Raw genomic sequence first — 17,081 nt, 5'->3', positions numbered from 1 at the left:
GGACATCTAAACTGGCACATATAATAATATTTTGAAAATATTTTTGGCGGGAAAAAGGTAAGTCACTTGGGCGGTTGACCCGAATAGCAGGTCAGCTCACCGTTGGCAAACTGCGTGTCCTCTTCCGTGAGTTGCGTTGCGTCTTGCGAGAGGGGTGGAAACCGGAAAGCGGAAAAGTATAGAAAATCCAACATTTTACTGGCACTCACTCCTGCTGGCACTCACTCCTGCTTCTTCCTCGCTCTTATCACAGTTTCCTCAAATTTCTTTTCGATTTCGCACAGTTGCCATGGTCAGATCTAAACTCGAGATGAAGTTCATCGGCGACGAAAGGACTCGCAGCAAGGTTTTCAAGAACCAAGTCGAAGGGGTGAAGAAGAAGTGCCATCAATTGTCTCTGCTTTGAGGGATTGACGTCTTCTTCTTGTGTTCTCCTCCCGAAAGCGAGAAAGAATTCTCTCCTCATTCCTGGCCTCCAAATAAGGTTGAACTTCTTCACATCCTCACAAGGTACCGTAATCGAAGCAATGAAGAAATACGTAAACATCCAACCACTTTAAGCGCCAACTCGTCGAAAGAATCTCTGCGGAATTTGTGTTACAAGATTTCTGGCAAACGGGAAGAAGCGAAACAGAGATTGGAATTTTCCAAGGAAATGGGACTGGTGTGCGAAGGAGCATCAGACAGAAAAATTGAGACGCAACCCACAGTTGATCACTCGCATAATCTGTGGCTCGTCAGTGAGATGGAGCCTCAACGAAGCAACAGCGCTTATCTTCCGATTTCTTACATGAATCCGTTTCAGCAGTCTCAGACGGGGCTTGGTCTTCCTTTCGAAGAATTTTCTCAGTGGCTCCTACCCACATGCGATTAATTTGTCCCTTTCCAAAGGTGGATAAGAGCAGGGGTTATCCCCAAATTTTGCACTCATAGGACATCACTCATATGAGTTGCTATTGGTTCATGCTGTAAGTATGGCTTATTGGTTCATGCTGTACAGTTGCTAATGTATTGTTAACTCTTTCATATGTGAAATTCAATTTAACTACAATATGAACAGATTTTTCAGTGTACAATGCACATGTGGTCTTTGTCTTCAAGATCAAATTATAGGTCTCTATGTTTCTGTTTTTAATGAAAGTGTCCTGGTTGACTACTTGGCTTCCATGAAATAATGTTGATCTTTTATATGTGGGTGCATGACCGTAGGGAACTGCCTTCCATTGCCCTCTTTGCTCATGTTATCTCTCATGATCTGATTTGATTGCCAGATATGTAAATAAATTTCTTAGTACTTCAATAGTAAGCGACTGGACTAATTATCGATTAAAGGAAATTTATTTACCATTAGAAAGAAAATTTTGATAAAAATAAATCAATTTTTCTGTCATTTATGTTTTTCTGCAATGACAAATAGCCATATTCTTATACTCGGCCATGAATCACTCTAAATCCGACAAAAGAACAAAAGAGCTTGCATACATATATTCAAGAAGATTCTTATTAATCTATTTCTCATGCTAATCAGGTCATTAATACATGTCTTATTATTTACCCTTTTCACTGGAAAACCAGAAACAATAACTTCCCTCTTTAATTTTACTTGCATGGGGGAAGCAAATTCCTATAGAGAGCACAAGAATTGACATGCAAATTACAACATGCTAGACACTGCAGTAACAGCCAGATGCTAATTGGGTCTCATATTCTACACCTTTTTGCTTCAAATCTTCTTGATATGAATATGCACTTGAATCGAGTGCAAATAATAGTGAAGAGATCCAATGCTGACTTCTTCAATGAAAGATGAGGTTGTGACAACTCTGGTCACAAGGGTATGCATAGTCTATCATCTTCACTTCAGCTCGATCAAAGTACCAATCACCGACAGCTACAACGATTCTCTGCTGTCAACAAATTTCAGATGTTTGTTTTTCAATGAGAATCTATGAGCAAAATAGTGACAGAGTTTTGAACCATAGCACTCTTCCATCATTTTCTTCCCCAGACTTGGTGAATGAAAATTAAAATAGATAAGAGTAAATTGAAACCACATCCATAAGCTGAACAGTCTGGCTATGGCTGCCACTTGACATATCAGCTCTAAGTTTGACAGAGGGGGGGAGAGACAATCCTAATACCCTGATGACAGGAGAATTGTTGGCAAACCATGTGTCCTACCTCTCTGATTGGCAATGGGTGAAACATGAATTTATGAACAACCCATTTTGCGTGGACATTGAAAACCCTTTAATAGCTGAAAGCATTTTATTCCTAAAATCTGTTTAAGAAGATAACACCAAAGCTTCAAAGGCATTTCAAGGCCAATTATTGACATAAATGACACTAAAGTACAAAGGTAATTAATAGTGAAAGAGAAGTACTCTGGAAGAATCTGATTTGTCCTGGTGTGCACCTTTCATAATTTAACTTGCAAGTATGCCATTCACCATGCAGATTAGCTGATAGTGGACACAAACTAGCTTGTACTAGAAAAAAAAACAAAAAAAATGGATAGGAAAAAATTCAAAACATAAGCAGACATATTCAGTAAAGGATCATTCAGAATCTACAAAAATTTATCTGCCATACATCATTGCAGCATTCAAAAGAAAAAGTTGGGTCTTAATATTAGCCACAAAATTTTCAGGGAAGAAACACTGCAACAAAGTTGGAACCACATACATCAATCTCCTGTTTATATGTTTTTATGTGAGAGTAAAAGAGAGAATAAAAAAGAAGGATGAATTTACGGAAGTTGGATCCTTATGCGATGTACCAAAGGATGGCAAGAAAGAGTTTATGCATATCAATTCTCATTTATTGTGCTCATTTATGATGATCCTGAAGTATTTGCAGTTAGCAAGAAGCAAGCACAAAATCAATAGCCTTGGCATAATATCATGCTTGCCTAGTATTCGATTGAGATAAAAACCTTTAGAACAAAGCAAGATCCATGACCCCTTGATTCCACTCATGATGACAATAATACAAGAAAAAGAGCCGAAAAAAGCAAGCCATACGCATCAAGGAACATCCCGGCATCAGCAAGACACTTGACTTTTATTGATCTTGGAAAGAGTTCTCTGAACTCATCACAATGCATTATGGATGATAAACCTCCAATAGAACAACCAGAAAGAAAATCCTGGAATGCACCAACTAGATAAAATCACAAAAAACCCCAAGATTTTGAGTTAATGTGCTTACACAAAAGAAGTGATAAAATCATTAGATGAAAGACCATACCTCATTAGCATAACGCATCCCCTTTGACATCAGAGCTTCCATGGCAGCCAACCAAATTTGCTGCCCACGAAAGACAAACCCAACAGCCTAAATAGAAAAGAGGAAATAAATATATGTAGGAACTGGTCTAGAGCAAGGATGATTATGGTTGTTTTCACTGGAAACAAGAAAATAAATAGAAACAGATATCCCAAAATACCTGGTTTACACCTTCACCTCTAAAGGATGCCCCATCACTTATAATGGATAAGGGATAGTGAGGCCGCAAAGAGACGGAAACTGGAGAGAGATGGATGAGAAGAGAAAGGGAGTAGAGAGATCGAGGGCCGCAGGGAGACGAGAGAGAGGATGCTGGAGAGAGGGCACAAAAAATAAAAACTGAAGAGACCGAGAGAGTGGGTGCGGGAGAGAGGGGGAAAAAATCAACGAGGGTTCGAACCCTGCCTTTTGGTTGATCATGATTGGCAAAAATAGGCGGAAACCAGATTCCTTAACTTAAACCGTAGAGATGATTTTGGATTCATCTTAGTCATCTAGATGACTTGAACTCTGGTATTCCATTGACTGACGTCAAGAGATGAACTGAATAATGCAGCTGAAGTTCATCTCCAACGACCCCCCCCTCCCCCCATCGTAAGTAGATTTTGATAAAGTGAGCACAAAGGTGATCTGAAATCTGTCAGCATTAGCATCATTTATGCTCAAAATTCAATTTTCTTCATGTCTGAAAGCTATTTTCTGAGCTGATGGGTTAGTTCAATCGAGAAAGAGAATAGGTAAACTGATTTTTATTAGATTAACTGAAATTGCAGAATGTTTTAGCTTGCCTATCTTACTCAAAAAAATTTCTTTCTACCACATTTATCAAAGTGCCCAATTTTATTGATCGCACCCGTTTGTGTTACCCTCTCCATCCTACCAATCCCTTCCCTAGATTCCCTCTCCACCCATGTTCTTGTTGGTCTATTCCATATATCCCTCCAAAAAATAAAATAAAAAATTAAAATCTTAAGCAAAAATCAAAATATACAATATTAAAAAGGAGTGCTATGTCGTTTGATTAAAGAATAAAACATTTACCGTCCGTGTCGAAACTCAACTAAATTGCATTAATAAAGGAAAATAAAAAAAAATCGTACTGTTTCCCCCTCTTCTCTTCTTCCCGAATATTTTGAACAGTTAAAAAAGAAAACAAACTATATATGCAAAATGTTTTGTCGCCCCTAACCGCAACATTACTAGGGAGAAATTAGCTGGTGGCAGAGGAACAACGGGCAAAAAGGGGTGCAACACGAGGACCTCCCAAGAGGTCATCCATCCTACTACTCTCGCCCAAGCGTGCTTAACTTCGGAGTTTTAATGGGCTTTCTTTTAATACAATCCACACAAGTACCAAAATCACTAAAGTCAAGAGCCTCAGTGACTCCTTCATTTACTAATCTCTTAATTCTAACAATGGAAATATTACCTAATCACCTATGCCACAACATAGAGGGTTTCTCATTTATAACACCATGTTTAATGCCAACATTTGTACCATGCACAATTAAAAGACTACAATTAAGGGTAGAATTTAAAAGAAGTTTAAATAACCATCATCCAAAATACTTTTTCCAACAAGTGAAGGAAACATTTGAGATTACCATTCTTTTCAAGCCAATGCTTGAATTTGGGACAAGTCTTCCTTTTATGTCCTTTCTTCTTACAAAAGAAACATTTGGTATCTCCCTTATTAACTTAATTAAGAGGGGCTTTGCTCCTCTCGTTCTTAAATGATTTCTAGCCACGAGTCGTCAAATTTGCACGTTCAATCCTTCTTGATTCAGCCTCCCTTCCTTTTGTACACACATGATCAGAAGTTCATTAATTGATCATTTATCCCTATGTGTGTGGTAAGAGATCTTGAACGGTCCATATTCAGACAAGAGTAAGTAAATGATGAAGTAAACTAGAAATGACTCGGACATCTCAATCTCCAACAATTTCAGTCTAGCGGTAATGTCCCACATCTGCATGATGTGCTCACGCACACCTTTGGTGCCTATAAATTTCATGGAACACATTTTCGTCATCATGGTGCCTGCTAATTGTTGATTTTTAGGACTCCATGAATTTAGCTCATGGAGAAAAAGGGAAAGAAACCCATTGGGAGAAAATAGGAGGAAGAAGGGTTATGGAATTGATTATTTCCCTCCCCTTGAAGCTCTTTTTATAGATTAATAAAATTACTATATTACAATAATACCCTTGAACTTAGGGTTTAGGGTTTTAACCCAAGAACTTTAACTTAATTACATCAATGTCATCTCTATGAGATGACCCTTTATTTACCATCCTTCCATCAATGTATGTGGGCCTATGGGCCTTCTCCTTGATTTGTGGGCCTTGAACCCGTCTTTAATATCTCATAGATGCATGAGTCTTCCTTGATCTTTTGGGCTTGGGCCCATCTTCTTATACACTTGGATATGTGAGTCTTGCTTGGTCATGTGGGCTTGGGTTCTGTCTTCCAACACTCCCTCTCAAGCTGGGGGTGAGACAACAACATGAACTTCTAGCTTGCTGCAAATGATATATAAAATCTTTTTTTTTATATAATATGCCTCCATCTTCCAACACTCTGCCTCACACTGGTGCTCTCGTTTATGAGGCCCAACTGGTATAATATCAGTGAAAGTAAATCACTCCTAGCCGCTAAGACATTGTTCTGAAGTGTCCACCTCCACAGGATAACGACTCTTAAGTGGTAGAGTAATATATGATATTAATAGGGAAAAGTACTATAAATATAATAATAAGTTCCTCCGTCAAGAACTTCCAATGAGAAAAAAATGTTATTTTTGACGGGGATGAAGTTCCTCAGTCATGGACTTCTAACCACAAAAATTTTGATATTTTGACTAGAATGAAGTTCCTTCGCCATGGACTCTCAACCACAAATAATTTTGATATTTTTGACGGGGATAAAGTTCCTCCGTCATGGACTCCCAACCACAAAAATTTGATATTTTTGAAGGGGATGAAGTTCCTCCGTCACGGACTCCCAACCACAAATAAATTTGATATTTTTTACGGTGATGAAGTTTCTCCGTCATGGACTCCCAACCAAAAGAGACATAATAACATCAGTTGAAATGGGCTCGTGCCCATTCAACACGTCCCAAAATAATCCTTGTAAAATTGACTCATGAAATAATTTAATGCACATATCTGTACAAAATAATATGCTGACCAAGGAATAATCAGTCAATTCTTCACAATAAAACTCCAACCAGAGAAAAATTTACCGAGTTGCGCCAAAATATTTATAAAACTTGGGTGTATACCGAGGCCAAAAATAAGTGTCAACTCGGTCCGAGTTGGTATGGGTTGACTCGGTCTAGCTGGTGCTGAAATAGTGGTCAGCTGGGAACTCAGGCGCTGGGTTGACTCGGCCTCGCTGGATTTACTCGGGCGAGTCCAGGTTGCGCCAACGGGCCATAGCACTGATAAATTCGTGTTTCCTAACTTAGGAAACATGAAATATTTGAATAGTGAAATATTCGTCTTCCTCCTCGGTTTCTTCGGCGGAAACAGAGCTCGGAGGAGCTCTGAAGGAAAGTTTCCTACCCTCTTCTTCCCCGACGCAGAGCGGAAACTCGGAAAGAAAGTTTTCAACCCGGCTTCATCTTCTCCGACAGCGGTGGGTCGTCTTTCCCTGCGGCCAAACGGAGAACGACGAAAAAAAAAGTAGCAACAGTATATCTTCTTCTCGGACGCCGACGCTTTTATGCATTTGGAGACGAAGACAACTCGCCGGAAACAGTATTCTGGACGGAGTAAGCGGCTCGGGGAGAGAACTTTTTTTTCGCAAGTTGTCGTCGTCTTCGGCCTCCAAAAAGAAAATCGGCAGCTGCAGCAGCAGCAGCGGTGACGGGAAGGCTTCGATAGAGGACGGTAAGCTGGACTGGTGCTTCTTCTAACGTTCATGGTGTCATCGTCTCCGGTAACGGCGATGTGACCTTCGGTAAAACAGACCTCGGCTTAACGGCAATAATTCCGCCAGGGAATTATTTCCTCCAGAACGGAAATAATTGTGGCGCATGCTTCCAACAGAGTAGCCATGGCGGGCGGCGGAGACACTGCCGGAGAAGTTAAGCGAGACGGGCGGTGAAGTTAAGCGAAGACGACAGCCAGTAGCACCAGAAACACTACTCGGGAAGACGCCATGGATTTGCTAAAGAGTGGAGACAACATATTATATACCACGGGTAAGGCAGTTTATCGAGGTGGGAAGCAAACAATACCAGCGACAGATTAATGAGAGTAAAAAATAGAACTCCATCTCATCATACTCTAGCAGACAAATAAACCGAAGAAAGAAAAAAAATACCATTAAAATAAACCACGAATTTCATTAACTAAAAAAACAATATGAGAAAATTAAAAATCAAAGTTCTGATACCATATTGATTTTCTGGTCTCCATGAATTTTGTTCATTGAGAAAAAGGGAAAAAAAGTCATTGGGTGAAGATAAGAGGAAAAGGATTATGGAATTGATTATAACTCGCCCCCTAAAGCTCTATTTATATATTAATAAAACTACTATATTATAATAATACCCTTGAACTTAGGGTTTAGGATTTAAGGATTTAACCCTAGAACTTTAACTTAATTACATCAATGTCATCTCTATGAGATGACCCTTTATTTACCATCCTACCATCAATATATGTGGGCCTATGAGCCTTCCCCTTGATCTGTGGGCCTTGAACCTGTCTTCAATATATCTTAGATGCATGAGTTTTTCATGATCTTATGGGTTTGGGCCCATCTTCTAGTACACTTGGATATGTGAGTCTTCCTTGGTCACGTGGGCTTGGGCCCTGTCTTCCAACACTAACGTTTTGTCAGAAGTCTCAAACTGATCCTGAATAGTTTGAAGATATTCTTTTGCTTTGGCAAAATCAAGGATGAATCCATGGATAATTTTCCCAATGTGAGACTTGATAAACATAAAAGATAAGCGATCTAATCGATCCCAGAGATCAAATGATATTTTTTCAACTTGGGTACTTGATTCCATGGGCCATGGAGGTTCATCCACTCGAAATGCCAAATCAAGGTACCGAGTGTTAGGAATTGTACGACCTAATTCCAAAATAATGAGAGCAATAATAAGAAATGTGGAAGAAAGACAAAAACAAGCACGAAAATACACAACAAGGTTTATACAGTTCGCCTCATGGTGAGACTATGTCTTGTCTTCTACCATTGCAATAATCCACTATGAAGATGAAATAACTTACAAAGAGAAATCGCCCTAATAGCAGCGAACCTCCAATTTAAAGAGAAAACTAGGAGACCGCATTACAAGAATAAAATTCCTAAACTGTCCTTAATGAAACAACAGTCAATATATCGTAGATCGGATGGGAGCTCCACCCCCCTTCCAACCCCCATGTCGACCTTACCACGAAGGTCGATCCGCAACCAACTTAGCGTAAGGCAATAATTAGGCTCCACCACTTGACTCCGCACTCCAATGCAAGGATTTTTCTCCTTCCAATCATCATAATTATTACCATTGAGAGGAATAGTATTGGAGGAATAAAAATTCGGAATAGATAAAGTTTGAAGAATTGCAAAATAAACAACAATGTTTACTAAAACATGAATTGAAACCAAAAATTGAAAATTTACCCATGTAAATAAATTCAAACAAATTAATTAACATGTGAGTAGGCTTAGATTATAACCCAAACGATTTATATCACTTTATGATGGCATCGTAAATTTATCTCTATAGGAATTTTCAAGGCCTGTGGGCGACTAAAAATATGTTTTAAATGTTCCTATCCAATTCTAATTAATCACTTAAATATAAAAATTACCACGTGAGGTTATATTATTAGCTTTCCATGGTTAATCACAAAATTTTATGTCATTGACTTTATGTGACTAAACTTAATGTCACTAGACATTTTTCATAATTAAGAATGTTGTGGTTATTACTTAATTATTCAAATGTAAACGAAAATATGACATCAAAATAATTGACTAAAATTTTCCCATATAAAAATTAATGCATATCCAATTATTTAATCCATATGCACTAAAATGAAATAGAATGAAAACTAAAATATTCTATTTTTCCTGTTATTTATATATGAATTAAGTATATCCAATGATAACACTTGGGTTGGATGGGCCGTGAGAGCGTTTGTTGCTCTTGCACGGACAGTGGTGCGGGACAACCAGAGAGCATGATGTCGTGCTTCTGGCTTTGGCTATGCTTCAATGAGAGCACAAAACACCGGCTCACACAACACCGGTCTCCTTTCAGTTCGGTCGCGCCGCTCTCGGCTGCTCACAACCAGGCGTCTTGTCCAAGCGTCTATCCCGTTTGGGACTCGACTCACCATCCCCGCCCCGCCGTCTCCTTCCTCAAGTGCCATTGTTACCGATGTGCGTCCGACGAGAGCAACACGTCGGTGTATACAGGCTTCCATTACGGCGTTTCTCTCTCTCGGTGCTGCGTGACTGGTCCTCTCGACTGCGGTTTGATGTGTAAGACGGTTCAAAAACCGTCACCTAAAAGGTTCATGATCTGTCACCTAAGTGACCCATCCTTCATACGGATTTCCACTGATGGTGGTCACCGATTACGACCTTTCGATTTCCTATCATTTGGTGGTCTCCTTTGATGGAGACCACCAAACGACGAGCCTCAGTGATAGACGAGACATTTTGTTTGCCGGAGAAGATAGCGGAAAAACTCTGTTCGCTGGAAGTTGACACCATGTCAAGTGGTATAATTTTTGTTTATGAATTTCATATATGGTTTCAAAATTCTATTTAAAGCATTCCTACATGTGGTATCAGAGATCCCCTCTCTGATATGGAGTCATTTCTGTGGAGAGGAGCTCTCTGCGTACGCTGCGAGCACCGGTGATGTGGTGCCAACCGACGTCTTGCTCGACGTTGTACGTCTGCTAGCATCACCGTCGGACAATGGCGGCCGAAGTCTAACGGGAGGCGACGTACGACAAAGGGCTTTCGTGGACATTGAGTGTTATCTCTGCACGTGAAGACGACCACCAGCGCATGAAAATAAAAAAATAATTGAAACATAGGTAAAAAAATTTCATTTAAATAACGAGTTGACTCGGCTAAGTCGACTCGTACCGGTTGCGCATGATCGGTCTAGATGCAACGAGTCAAATGAGTTGACTCGACTCGGACTTTATCGAGTCGTTTGGGATGAATCAGACAAGCGAGTTGTGGCACGAATGGGTTGAATAGTTTCGGTTCGCCAGTTCAAACTCGCTGAGCCAACCCGCTCGCAAACTGGCCGAGTCAACTCGGTAGACAGAATAAAAATCTCTTTTAACCCCTAGGCTGTCTGGTTGTATGTGTTATCGTTGGATACACATAAAATATAGATTAAAATTGTAGTAATCTGGTTTTATGCAATTTTAATAATTGTGCAAAACAATTTATTTAGGTATTATGCATACTTCAGTTTTTTATGCATATTTTATGTTGACCTAAATATAAGGATTATTAATTGATATTCATTTTAGTCAATTATTTTTTAAGTCATATTTAGGTATATATTTGAATAATTGAGTATTTGCCACAACATTCTTAATTATGCAAATGTCTAGTGACATTAAGTTTAGTCACATAAAGATAATGACATAAAAAATGTGAATCATGGAGATAATAATTTAAACCCACAGGGTATATGTTATATTTAAGTGATTAATCAGGATGAGAAAGAAGTTTTTTTTAAAAAAAATTCAAGTTGCCCTTAGGCCTAGAATATTCATTTACAAATAAATTTATAGATCCCATCATAAAGAGACATAAATCGCATATGTGTTATAAGCTAAGCCCACAAGAAAGATATTGAGTGGAAGGAGAAAATTCTGTTGTTATTAGGGTGCATAGATCTTGACTTAGCACTTACAATGGATGAACTTTCAAAACCCACAGAATCTAGTACCCAAATTATGAAAACATTATTTGAACTTTGGGAGCGATCCAATCGATTAACTTTGATGTTTATTAAGTCTCATATTGGGAAGAGTATTCGTGAATCTATTTCTGAATGTGCCAAAGCCACGGAATATCTTCAAGCTATTCAGGAATAGTTTGAGAATTCCGATAAGGCATTAGCAAGCATCCTGATAACCCAAATATGTTCCTTAGTGTGTTTTGAATCTGATATGACTCATGCTTCTTATGACACTTGGTGGATTGATTCTGGTACTACAATCCATGTTGCCAACACCATGCAAGGTTTTTTGAACCAATGAAAACCGACACCAAGTGAATGCTCCATCTATTCAGGAAACAAGATGGGTTCACATGTAGAGGCAGTTGGAACTTTCAGACTTGTCCTAAATACTGGTTTTGTCTTAGAACTTGAAAGGGCATTTTATGTTCTATCTTTTTCTAGAAACCTTATCTTAGTTTCCAAACTTTTACCCTTTGGATTCAGTTTTAATTTCCTAGGAAATTCCCTTCATTTGTATAAAGACCATTTTCTTGTTGGAAATGGCATTTTGGAAGAAGGATTGTTCAAACTTCTTTTAAACCCTACATTTAATTGTAGTCTTACTACTGTGCATGATATTAATGTTGGAATTAAGAGAAGTGTTATAAATGAGATATCCTCCATGTTGTGGCATAGGAGATTAGGTCATATATCTATTGATAGAATTAAAAGTAGTTGATGATGGAATCCTTGAGGCTTGTGATTTTACTGATTTTAGTACATGTGTGGATTGCATTAAAGGAAAGCAAACCAACAAGTACAAGAAAGGTGCCAGGAGGACTTCTGATGTCTTAGAAATCATACACACTGATATTTCAGGTCCTTATGATGCGTGTTTCAATGGTGAAAAGTATTTCATTATCTTTATTGATGACCATACACGATATATGTATCTCGATCTGCTTTATGATAGAAGTGAAGCACTAGATGCTTTTAGTCTATAAAGCAGAAGTAGAGAAACAATTAAGTAAATAAATCAAAATCGTGAGATCAGATAGAGGTGGTGAATATTATGGAAGTTACACTATAAGAGGACAATTGCCTGGTCCTTTTGCAAGGTTTCTTGAGGAGCAAGGTATTGTACCACAATACACAATGTTTGGCTCACCGTCTCAAAATGGAGTGGCCGAAAGAAGAAACTGAACAATAATGTGTTAAGATTCACTCTAAGATTTCTTCCCTTAAGGAGAAATCATGTAAATATTCTGTAAATCCGATGATTGGGGTAATCCCATTAATCACTCAAATTCTTCCATGTATATTCTATAAAATGGCTATTTAAGCCGATGATGTGAATGAGAAATTAAGATTGTAATTGAAGTATTAATTGTTTTACTTGGTATCAAAGCAGGAGAATCCTTCTCCTTCTCCTTCTCGTCGCCAAAGAACAGAGCAAAAGCTCTGTCCCGTCGTCTCTCCCGTAGCCAAAAAACAGAGTTGCAACTCTGTCGCCGAGAAACAAAAAATAGAGTAGGTTTGCTCTGTGAACGAAGAAGACGCTGTTTGAGGTTCTCTTTGGCCATCGTTGTAACACAAAACTGCCGCCACCTGAACTCCCGAAATCTGTCGACGAACCACCGCCAAACCACCTTCCAGCGATCGGCACCAACGTCATCGATGCAAAAGACGAAGAGCCGCTTGATTTATCTCCGTCGTCGCCCCACTCCGGTGGACCGTTGGGACGACGCCGAAGACTGAATTCGAGCCACCGCTCAGCCTTCTAGCATACCGCTAGTCCGAACGTCGCCGACAACTAAGAAGCCGTACTGTCGACGAAGAAGACAAAGGTACGCAAAAGTTCATATTTCGTTAACTTAGGTCCCGCATTTTAACTGGACAGTCACGAGATTTTTTTTCTGAACTGGACCGAAAATAGAGACCCGGACCACTTTTCGGACCGGACCGAAAACAGATACCCACCTCCATTTTTTTTGGGATCAGACCCGATCAAAAAAAAAATTATACAGAAAGAGGACCGGAACACAATCGGAGACCCAAACCGGGTCAACCCAGGTAACAGAAAACGGACCGGACCAGTATTTTTGGGTGATCATCACCAATCTACCGATCATGGAGATGCAAATTGTGGGACGAGAAAAACTCGAATATATTATGGGAAAAATACCATTTCCACAAGAAACAGATGCCTCCTATGCGAAATGGTACGCTGAAAATAAAAAAGTCAAGGGGTGGTTGTTAACCTCTATGTCACCAGATATTATGAAGCGCTATATTCCACTGCGTACCGCACGCGAAATATGGAATGCTCTGGAAAAAAGCTTTCTATGATGGGTTAGATGAATCACAATTATTTTCATTGAATCAGAGAGCTTTCTCCACCAAACAGACTGGTCGCCCTTTATCAACGTATTATGGTGATCTTGTGGTAATTTTTCAAGAACTTGATCATCGTGATAGGATTATAATGAAAGATCCTGATGATGTTATCGCTTATAGAAAATTCATTGAAAGATTGCGTGTTCATATTTTCTTAAACGGATTGGATGCAGAATTCGAACAAGTCCATGGCGAAATTCTCAGAAAAGACCCGATATTGGATCTTGAAGAAGCCTATGCTTATGTACGTCGTGACTCTGTTCGTAGAACCACTTTAAATAATGAAGTTGATCATGTTGAGACATCTGCAATGGTAGCACGTCGAGCTAAGCCTAAAACATCTCGACCAACTGGTCCTAACAGTGATCAAAATTGAACATTAGGATTTTAGAATCGTAGCTATGAGGTTGGAACAACCAAACCAAAGCGCATTTGTACTCACTGTGGTGAGACTGGACATACAAAGTCACGATGTTATGAACTTATCGGGTATCCAAAATGGTGGGATCCTACCAAAGTGCCTCGCAAACGGAACTCTAAATCAATTAATCATGCTTCTGTTGTAGTACCAGAACCTTCCACCTTTCACATAACTGAGGATGCATCAGTCTTAATCGCTACATCTGGTAAGGTTCTTAATACTTCCGCTCCTAGTAGAAATAGTGAATGGATAATTGATTTTGGTGCTACTGATCATATGACCTTTGACAATCATCATGTTAAAAGTATGAAACCATCTGCACAACATATCGTGTCTACAGCAAATGGTACTCCATCTCACGTTACTGGAGAAGGTTCTATCATTCTCACTGAAAATTTGAGTCTTAATTCTGTATTAGTTGTTCCAACCCTCAATCATAATCTATTATCGGTTGCTCAAATAACTCGTACTCTGCATTGTATTGTGGTTTTTTGGCCTAACCTTTGTGTTTTTAAGGACATTCGAACTCAGAAGACAATTGGGTATGGTACTAGAAGGGGGAAACTCTATTACCTTGATCTGTAGCCAGATAGTTTTCATCAGTTAGCCCAAGCGTTCTCAATGAAGAATAAATTTGCAAATTTTGACATTTGGTTATGGCATAAATGGTTGGGTCATTCATCCTTTGGTTATTTAAAGAAATTGTTTCCTACACTTTTTACAAAATTATCTATTTCAGATTTTAAGTGTGATGTATGTGAATTGGCGAAAAGCCATCGTGTTCCATTCCAAATAAGCTTGAATAGGAGTCCAACACCCTTTATGATTATTCACTCTGATGTGTGGGGTCCAACAAATATAGCCTCTCTTAGTGATAAACGGTGGTTTGTTTCTTTTATTGATGATCACACCCGTATGACTTGGATTTGTTTAATGAAGTCAAAAAGTGAAGTTAGTTCGTTGTTCAAACAATTTCACAGAATGATAGTCACTCAGTATCATTCTACAATACGAACTCTTCGAAGTGAAAATGGTGGAGAAGTTTTGAATCAAAGTTTTAAAGAATATCTAGATGATCATGGTATTACTCATCAAACTACTTGTCTGTACACCCCTCAGCAAAATGGGGTTGCAGAGCGAAAGAACTGCCACCTTCTTGAGGTTGTTCGTGCTTTCTTGTTTGAGGCTCATATGTCGGCTAGTTACTGGGGTGAAGCCATCACAACTGTAACTTACCTTATCAATCGAATACCCTCGAGTGTGTTACAATTTAAGACTCCCTTGAGTTTTCTTCATAAAACTATCAGTTCACCTGCTGTGTTGGAGCTACCACCTAAAGTTTTTGGGTGTGTAGCCTTTGTTCACCTCCATAAGTCATTGAGACATAAATTGGAGCCCCGACCTCTCAAGTGTGTTTTTTTTTTGTTATGCTCAACATAAAAAAGGTTATCGTTGTTATCATCCTCCATCTCGTATATTGTATGTCACTCTTGATGTGGTATTTCACGAAGAAAACATGTATTATTCTACTCCCGAGTCTTCAATACAGGGGGAGAAAATGATTGAATTGAAGACCCTTAATCATCATTTGGATATATTGGATACTACAAGTGGTCAATATTCAGATTACAGCTGTGGACATCAAAATGATACAAATGAGCATGATTCACAGGATGGAGAAAGACAAGACCAGATGGAAGTAATGCAACCAGAGTCTCAGCCGCTATCTTCCCCCCTTCATAATGTACCAATGTATCAATTGCCTTCTGAGTCCGAGTCCATGTCTGAGCCTCAGGTAAGTTCCGAGACTCAACTAAGAGTGCTACCTCATCGAACCACAAGAGAAAACCTAGAATCAATTATGATCCTCTTCTCACCTCTAAATCTCAGTATCCCATGCATAATTTTGTGTCTTATCATAGATTGTCAAAGGCAATGAAGTATTTGTGAATCAATTATCTGCTATATCTATTCCTAATAGTGTGCAGGAAGCCTTGAAATATCCTAAATGGAAAGAAGCTCTATTGTGGAACACAATGGGATTGTCTCGATCTCAGAATGGACAGAAACCCCTCTCTACAGCCCCCTTGGGTAATGGGTCTTGATTTGGGGTTTGCCGACAATGTTATGGTTGGAAGGCGTTCTCAACCGAATCGTGAACTCTTTTGGAAGGCTAGTCAAATGGGCTGAGGACACTACTGGAAGAAGAAGGCTAGATGTGGTTGTGGCTTTTGTCATACTGACCTCTCTGCAGATGGATGCCCTTTTTCTGTAAGCTCATCTTTTGGATGGATTTCATCTGGATTAGAGTATCTTTCAAGGAGCTGAGTACGAAGGGCTAATTGGAGAGACCTCAACGACGGAAGGAAAAAATCTTCCTCCTGGACCTCTGGCTCACGGCCTAGTCGAGTTGCCCAACCCTGTTGGAAGATAGGCCCAAGCCCACACGACAAATGAAATCCCACAAGATGGGCCCAAGCACATAACAAGTAGGACCCACCATGTTTACCACGAGCTGGTATCCTTATTACATAAATTGGAAGATCAAGAGGGACTCGTAAAGGCATCTTTATCTTATGGTCACATCCCAGAAGAGTTCTAGTTTGAGTTATGAACTTTTTTTGGATCGGTCTGGAAAAAGGAATTTTGAACTGTTTTTCTACAAGCCCTCAAGAAGATCAATATGTTACCTTTCTCTTGTTACTTATTAACAGTTAAGAGTTTAACATTAATTCACAAATAAGTGGTCAAAATTCTCAATCTTAAGCTGCCCTTTTTGCATTCCATATTATATATGTTGAATAAATTTCACATACACAACAATCAAATTGCTATTCTATTCAGTTCTCGTATTGAATACCAACTTCACTGTGGGCAAATACACATCACAAAATATAAATACACAAATAGGGTCCACAGATACAGTATTAAATATAAATCAAACTTGAGAGAAAAAGGAACCTCCTTGCTGCGCACAACGACACTATTCCGTAGTAGTGTCGCTTCTCACGCTCTCTGTCCAGCAATGA

General features: G+C 39.1%; 1 pseudogene; it reads right to left on the bottom strand.

The window, feature by feature from the left end:
- Positions 1-1,796: 1,796 nt before the first annotated feature.
- Positions 1,797-9,741, bottom strand: LOC137963244 (pectin acetylesterase 12-like; annotated as a pseudogene).
- Between the last annotated feature and the right edge of the window lie 7,340 nt (positions 9,742-17,081).

Source organism: Aristolochia californica, unplaced genomic scaffold (assembly GCF_029961685.1).
Source record: "Aristolochia californica isolate CCGP_79_NKW_82.1479 unplaced genomic scaffold, dmAriCali1.0.hap1 SCAF_4, whole genome shotgun sequence".
Classification (NCBI taxonomy): domain Eukaryota; kingdom Viridiplantae; phylum Streptophyta; class Magnoliopsida; order Piperales; family Aristolochiaceae; genus Aristolochia; species Aristolochia californica.
This window is presented reverse-complemented; position numbering and strand designations above follow the sequence as displayed.